This window comes from Lithobates pipiens, unplaced genomic scaffold (genome assembly GCF_037356315.1).
Source record: "Lithobates pipiens isolate NorthernLeopardFrog02 unplaced genomic scaffold, aLitPip1_a1.2 Scaffold_13, whole genome shotgun sequence".
Lineage (NCBI taxonomy): Eukaryota > Metazoa > Chordata > Amphibia > Anura > Ranidae > Lithobates > Lithobates pipiens.
This window is the reverse complement of record NW_027507718.1, coordinates 375,788,566-375,796,850: the sequence shown is the minus strand read 5'-3', so window position 1 is coordinate 375,796,850 and position 8,285 is coordinate 375,788,566. Positions and strand designations below refer to the sequence as shown.

At 42.1% G+C, this 8,285-nt stretch overlaps 1 protein-coding gene across 1 annotated transcript in view; it reads right to left on the bottom strand.

The window, feature by feature from the left end:
- NEIL3 (nei like DNA glycosylase 3) overlaps positions 1–8,285 on the bottom strand; it is a gene marked incomplete in the record, with an annotated part of 79,265 nt that overhangs the window by 14,977 nt on the left and 56,003 nt on the right.

Genomic DNA, 8,285 nt, shown 5'->3' with positions numbered 1-8,285 from the left:
TTTCAGTGACAATTGTGCGGTCATGCTACACTGTACCCAAATTACATTTTTATCATTTTGTTCGCACAAATAGAGCTTTATTTTGGTGGTATTTATTTACGACTCCGTTTTTTATTTTTTGCAATATAAGCGCAAAAAAGCGGAAATTTGGAAAAAAAAAACAATTTCTTTTTTCCATTTTAAAAGAAATCCAATAAAATCTAATTTTGTCATAAATTTAAGCCAAAATGTATTCTGCTACATGTTTTTGGTAAAAAAAATTCTGTTAAGTGTATAATAATTGGTTTGTGTGATCACGGACATATGTACGCAAATGATCATGTACATATGTGTGCAGGTGATCACGTATATATGTGTGCAGATAATCATTGGAACATGTGATTTTAGTGGGACATATGTGGGGGGACATGTTTTTATTATTAGGGACATGTGTTTTTATGTTTTGGGGACATGTATGTTTTGGGGACATGTATGTTTTGGGGACATATGTGGGGACTGTGTTTATACTGTGTGGTGTGTTGTGTATTACACTAGACTGGTGATCAGTGAGTAAAAAGCTGTAAAAAACAGCTCATACTCACTGATCATCAGCCGGCTGCAGCGATCTGCTCTCCTCTCCTCAGCGATGACTTCTATGTGAGGAGAGGAGGAGCCGATTGCCTAGCAACCGGCTGTTTGTTTACATCACATGACGGCCATGATTGGACACGGCCGTCATGTGATCAGGAGGGCCAATCAGAGAGCCCTCCTGCCGATCTGAGATGTGCCGTGTCCGGGTGACACGGGCGCATCGGGATCGTGCCGCTGCGCGGGCACGCGGGCGCGATCCCTCTCCTTCTGATGGACGTTCCTGAACGTCCTATCAGAAGTAGACGGCTCCCACCCGGCCGTATATGTGCATTGGCTGGGTGGGAAGTGGTTAAATACCTTGTTAAAATGATAAATTAAAATTCCAAACGTTTTAAAGCCTCATTCTATCCATCTTATCTTCTTATTTGTGCTAAATTGCAGCCATCCATTATATACTATTACAATATAATGTTTATAGCGGGGAAAAGGGGAAGTTCTGCTCCAAGTTTCTCAATTCTCTCCCCCAAATATGCCACTTTTGGCATGTCACAGTTTTGACAGGTACCTGCTCCCACTTTCGCTCGAGCAGAAATTCTCCTCTCACCCACCCTCCTTGCAATCTTCTGGGACATGTCAAGTCCCAGAAGATTGCCTCCCCATTGGTCAGGCAATGCGCGGCTTGTGCATGCGCAGTTGGCTGTGAAGTCGTAAGCTGTCACACACTGGGGAGAGGTCAGGGAGGGAACTGAGGGCTAGGGCGGCCACACCACTGGAACGTGGGATAGGCGAGTGTCTGTTTATTAAAAGTCAGCAGCTACACTTATTGTAGCTGCTGACTTTTAACAAACATAAAAATGAGTGGAACTCTGCTTTAAAGATGACAATTTCTCACTTGTACTTGTTCTCAATTGTACTAAAGTAAAGCTGTCCTCTGTATGTCGCACACACCATATTAAAAAAAAAAAAAAAAAAATAAAAGGGAAGTTTAGGAGAAAAATTTAAAACCCTCCCTAGGACTCCCTTAATTCAGTTCTCTTTACCTAAGCGGGCAATTACCAGGCCTAAAGGCTATTTCATGGAGCCAGGAGGAGCAAGTTTATGCTGAAATTATTTCTAAAGGATTTTTCTTTTAACCTTAAAGCAGAGCTCCACCCAAAATAGGAAGTTCCACTTATTTGTACCCTCCACGGCCACATTTGACACTTATTTGGGGGGGGGGGTACCTGGTCTTGACAAACCTGAACATTTAATAATCACTTTAAAAGTATAACTGAATCATGGGAGAGATGGCCCTAGCATGTTCCAGTGTACGCAGCACACACTATGTAACGTGTACCGCAATCAATGTTTTCTAGCCCTGGAAGACGTCTGATGAGCCCATACTATTTAGGGAGTCTTGTGAAGTCGGTAAGCAAGCAGTTTACCTACCACTTTGGGCAAAGGGGTCTGTCGGAGTTATCACATTACCCCTAGAATTTCTGAACTATCTATAACCATATATATATATATATATATTTTTATTATTATATATGGTTATGTAGAAGAGGATCACTTCTTTGTACTAGATCGTTGTTTATGTACATTTTCACTGGTGTTTCACATTGCCGTTTTACATTTATTCGGGTAGCGTTTTTATGTGGGTTAAGGTTCAATGCACAGTCACACTAGTTTTATTTATTTTGGAGAGATAATATTTTCAAGTATAGTCATTTCACTTGTGGTATATAGACTGACTGGTTGAGTGCATTATTAATATTTGCATTTTTTGACAGAAAAGACATCCTCTGTGCTGTTCACCAATCCATAATTTATTCCCCCCCCAATCACATTTATACAGATGCGTTTCAACTTACTGGTTTCAAGTGTAAGCCCCCCTAAAGTCTGCATTTACGTACATACTGTTTGCATGTACAGGTGGGGGGGGGGGGGGGGGGGTTTGGAGCTTGGGTGCACCTTTATTTACTTTAAGACCCCTTTCACACTGGGCGTTTTTTCAGGCGCTTTAGCGTTAAAAAAAGCGACTGAACCTCCGACATTTGTTGGAGATGCAACTCCGCAAAAGGTACGTACATTCACATCTGGTGGGAGTGTGCTGTACTCCTCCCGTTTTGGACACAAATCTTTCAGATCTACTCAGATATCTATGAAAAACCGCTTTCTCCTTCTCCCGCCATTGCCCCTCTGTCTTCTCCCGGGCTCCATTAAATCACAGACAGACAAACAACTTACTCAAATTTTTCCTTTGTGCAGGGCAACAATTGATCCCTAGACATTGGAAAACCACCACCCCCCCATCCTTATTAGAATGGGTAGGTGAAATTAAACTTAATGCTCATGGAGGACATGCAAGCAAAGGTACTTGATAGACTAAATTCTCCTTCACCTGGAGTATATGGAGGCATTACTCTACTTCAGACAAATTAAAACATAGACTTTCAGCAGTCACATCCACCTGAGCTATGGATTTAATCTCTGAGGCAGACCTTGGTCTTAGACACTGAAATCCCCAACCTCACTGAAGCTCGCTGTCTCTTCGCCCTACCCCCTTCTGTCCTCTCTCTTATCTACCTTTCCCCCCTTGCCTCTTCCTTCCACCTCTTCCTCTCTTCTATCCTAGCAGGCCACTCTTGGCCTATATATGTGCCTACAGGCATCCTGGTTCACTAACTGGTAACCGCCGCCCATTGAGGGTTCTATATGGACCTTGTCCTCTTGGTCAGGCTCATCGTAGCAGACTTAACGCTAATATCCATCCTTCCCTGTGCTGGATGCAGCAAGTTCCCATAGGGGCACCCAGTCCAGGGAATAGGATACTCATATTGTATGGTTTACATGCTTTCTACTGTGCATATAGATGGGAACCCCAAATGTGCTACATGACTAACAGGATGCCTTATCTCACCACTATCTGTAAAGTATATACTGTGTTTAATATTGTTGGACCAGCCAGTCCATTGTTGGACACCTGGCTCTGTTCTCACCTTATGTTTTTTTTTTTTTTTATTGACTTTACAATCTTTAATTGCTTATATTCTGATAAAAAAGACTAATAAAAAAAAAAACTTATTGAACCTAAAAAAAGCACCTGAAAGAAGCCTCATCTGCAATCCCAATGTGAAAGCCCGAGTGCTTTCACACCGAGACCCCTTCCACACTATGGTGTTTTTCATGCGATTTAGCGTTAAAATAAGCGCCTGTAAAGCGCCTGAAAGAAACTGCAACTGCAATCCCAATATGAAAGCCTGAGTACTTTCACACTGATGCGCTGTGCTGGCAGAGCGTCAAAAAAAAGTCCTGCAAGCAGCTTCTTTGCAGCGCTTTTGGAGCGGTGAATACACCGCTCCTAAAGCACCCCATCCCATCAATGGGAAAATCAATTGGAAGCGCCTGCAAAACGATTTTGGCAGTGGTGCTTTGTGGGCGCTTTTAACCCTTTATTTGGCCACTAGCAAGGGTTAAAAGCACTCAAAAACTGCTGGTAAAGCGCCGCTAGTTTAACGGTGCTTTACGAGCGTTTTTCAGGCACTGGCAGTGTGAAAGGGCTCTTAAAGCACTTGGGCTTTCACATTGGGACTGCAGATGAAGCTTCTTTCAAGCGTTTTTTTTTTTTTTTTTTTTTAAACGCTAAAGCGCCTGAAAAAAGTGTTACTATATTCTACATACGATATACTATATACTGCATTCACCATATCCAGTCTCACACAGTTATTTTAGTAAATATAAAACTGCTAAATACCTTTTCTCATTAGCAGTTTAAAGCAGTCTTCTGACAGTTCCTGGTTAAGGTTTGTGGGAGGCATCTTCATACTGCACTGACCTCACCTATCAGGATCGAGGACCCCTGACCCTCTGTCTGGACAATGCTGCTCACATGAACCCTCAAAAAATAAATAAAAACAAACAACCCCCCCCCCCCCCACAAACTGAGCATATGCAGCCTCCAGTAACTGCCTTAACCCCCTGGACCTGTTCTGGAGTCAGTGAAAGAGGAGGCTCTGTGCATACAAGATCAAGCAGCCTTTTACAAAATCCCTTGGATTCCACAGCGAGTATAACAAGCATGACTTACTGCATATACGGACTGATTTTACTGTTGTGGGTTTAGTAACACTTTACCATTATCCCCATCACAAAAGGGTCAGGGGAATAAATAGCCCCCTTTCTTATTGCATACATACTGTGGCAGGTTCTCTACTGAATTGTCAGGGATCTATTATAACCCTGATGTCTCCCTTGCACTCTGAAGCCTATGAAGAGCAGATCATGCTCTATTAACAAAGTTGATCTTGGGGCATAATGCCTCCTTCCTCTAAAATGTGGTCTCACATTTAAGAGGAAGGTGGCCTTGGGCCTCAAGACAAATGGCAATGCCACAATTTGGAAGTGCTGACCTCCCAAAGCAAAATGCAGAAAGCATTGGTGCAATATGAAAATGGGAATATAGAGATGAGTGTCTTGTAGGTCTAGTCAAGTAAGAAATTCTTCTCATCTTAGCAAAGCAAAGACAGATCTGGTTGAATTCATCTGGAATTTTGATACACAAAGAAAGTAAATGGAAGTATTAAAGCCCTGGTTTTGAGGTGGAAACCTGGAGAAGAAAAAAAAAAAAAAAAAAACAAAAAAAATACAAAGCTCCCCTTCACCGTAAGGGTAGTAGACTTAAGCCTCGTACACACACGATTGGATTTTCCAACAGGAAATGTGTGATGACAGGCTGTTGACGGAAAATCTGACCGTTTGTATGCTCCATCAGACAATTGTCGGATTTTCCACGGACAAAATGTTGAATAGCAGGTTTTTTAATTTTCCAGAGAAATGTCTGTTGTCAGAATTTCCGAGCGCATGTACAAAAGTCTGCATGCTCGGAAGCAAGGACGAGCCAGAAGCAGTCGGTCTTGTAAACTAGCGTTTGTAATGGAGAATTAACATTCGCGACGTGGCAAATTATGAAATCTTGAAATGCAGCGCACATTTTCTTCTACTTTAATGGGATAATAGTGAAGCTGCTTTGCTGGCGATACTGATTGAGTTATTGCAAATGGATTTTCAAAGGCTACTTTTTCCTTAGCGATATCAAGAATATGATGCTTTTTTTATTTTATTTTTTTTTAATTTGGGCAAGTTACCACAACACCATTATCTCATAGTTTTTAAGATCAAAAGATACAACTATGTTTTTAATATATATATATTTTTTAATGTAACTGCCTACTCCCAAACTGTCATTTGAAGTAAAACACCAGCCAAGTATTCTCCAAAATGTTTTTTTATTGTGCGTTAAAAAAAGAAAACAAAATACGATTGGACATATCTGCCAATAGAACGTAACCAAAAAGTGCATTCTATGCATCCAAAAATATATCAATTATTCAACCAAAAAAATAAAAATGTCAAAGCAATAACGCCAAGGCCAATAATAAATAAACACGTCATCTCCTAATTCCACAACATGTCTGGTTGACGAATGGCCATTCAGAAACGAACTGAAAAGCGCAAACTGAAAAGTGTGAATCAACACTGAAACGTCTAAACACGAAATTAGCAGAAGGAGCCCAAAGGGTGGCACTAAAGAGCTGAAAAAACATGTAGTACGTCACTATGTTTGGGATTGTTGGCCGACAATTGTGTGCCGTTTGTATGCAAAACAAGTTTGGGCCAACGCCCTTTGGACGAAAGTCCACGGTTTTGTTGGCGGAAAATCTGATCCAGTGTACGAGGTTTGAGGCATTTTCTTAGAGTAGAAGTTCCCCCTTCACTGATGATTTTTTTTTTTTTTTCAAAAAAGTTTATTAAAGCGATAAATAGAAAACAATGTCAGCAAAAAGGATCAAATGAAATACACAGCATAAGCCGTTGGATGACAAGATTGCAATGAAGTGGTAAACAGATCATAGAACTCTACAGACCAAACAAAAGATTATAAACATTAGTGTAGATCTTACATCCAACAAAAGGTCGCGAAAAAGAGAGAAGATAAAACATTCAACGTGCTGACCTACATATCTAAAATGTATAAGAAAACATCATACAGAGAAAGAGGGGAAAAGTTCAGAGAGAAAATAAAAAATGAAAAAATTGCAGATGGAGAAGAAAAAGAAAAACCCAAGGTGCGATCATTTTAGTAAACGAAATAGGAACCATGGGTTCCACTTCAGGTCATATATGTGAGTCGTGTCTTGCAGAGTATGGAAAATCTTTTCAGTCAGCATTACTTGGTCAATGCGTGAGAGAACTTGAGACAAAGGGATCGACGGGGCTTTCCAGTGAAGTGCTATAGTCCATAGCATAGAGACACATATGGAGTGAACTAGCCGTACAAAGTGTTTTGGGGTGTCAGGCGGGGTCTGGAAGAGAAGACAGTGGTGATAAGTGAGGGACAATGCCCGGCCAGCGAGCCTGTCCATCAGCCTTAAGACCTCCTGCCAGACTGGGCGAATTAAACTACAATCCCAAAAGATGTGGACAAAGGTGCCCGGGTGGTCGCAGCCTCTAAAATAGTTAGGGGATGTATGGGCATAGATCTGGTGCAAACGTACCGGAGTGTAGTACCATCTGGTGATTACTTTAATGGCCGTTTCCCTAATTGTTAAGGATCTAGTGCATTTGCGCATATTATTCCATCCTTCCTCCCAGTCTACCACACCGGTCCCCAGCGCCAACTCCTTTTCCCATTGTGATCTATACCGCAGAGTCTGATCCACAGTATGTCCTTCAAGAGCCCTGTAGATCAGGGAGATCAGGCCTTTTTGGCGTGGGAAGTTAAAACATAAATCCTCAAAGATAGTGAGTTGGGTCTGGGACCGGAGCCCGTAGTGGGAGAGAAAGAAGTGGCGGATTTGTAAGTATCTGAAACGTTCACCGTCCGGGAGTTGGCGCTGGGTCTGCAATATCGAAAAGGGAACAAAGTCAGAACCCGTTACAAAGTCCCTCAACTGAGTAAGTTTACATTGAACCCACAATCCGAAAGATTCAGTATGGAGATAGGCTGGGGGGAACCTAGGATCACCCAGGAAAGAGGCGCCCATAGAGCCCCCTGAGGTGAGGTTGTATTTGTGTTTGTAGCGGTGTCACAGTAGGAGACTGTCCGCAACTATAGTATTAAGCGTGCATAAAGTCGAGTGAGGTCGATGTGTCGACCACATAAGGCCAGGGAGATAAAAGGGCGTTATCGAATCACTCTCAAACCTCACCCAAGGGACTCTGGAGTTAGGGATCGACCACTGTGCTTGTTGCGTAAATCTGCAGGTAAGATAATACAACCAAATTTGAGGAACCTCCAGACCTCCACTTCTCATAGAGCTGTACAGGACCCCCCTAGCAAACCTGGGCGGTCTATTATTCCAAATAAATCTGTTGAAATGGGATTGAAGGTTGAGGAGAAAGGATTTGGAGAGCTTAACCGGTAGGGAGCGAAACAGATACAACAGCCTGGGGAGGATGACCATTTTGAGCGCTGTGATTCTTCCTATAAAGGGGATATGTAAAGAGAGCCAGCCTTTAATAGTATTTTTAAGTTTACTGATCAATGGGGGGTAATTGACCCCAAAGAGATCACGGAAATTCCCGGGCAGTCCTACTCCCAAGTAGGGAATGTGGGAAGTGGCCCAAGTAAAGGAGTAGTTTTGTTTAATAAGGGCCAAATCATTGGGAGCAAAGCCTATAGGGAGGGCTACAGATTTGGAGACATTAATGGAAAGACCAGAGACCCTCGCAAA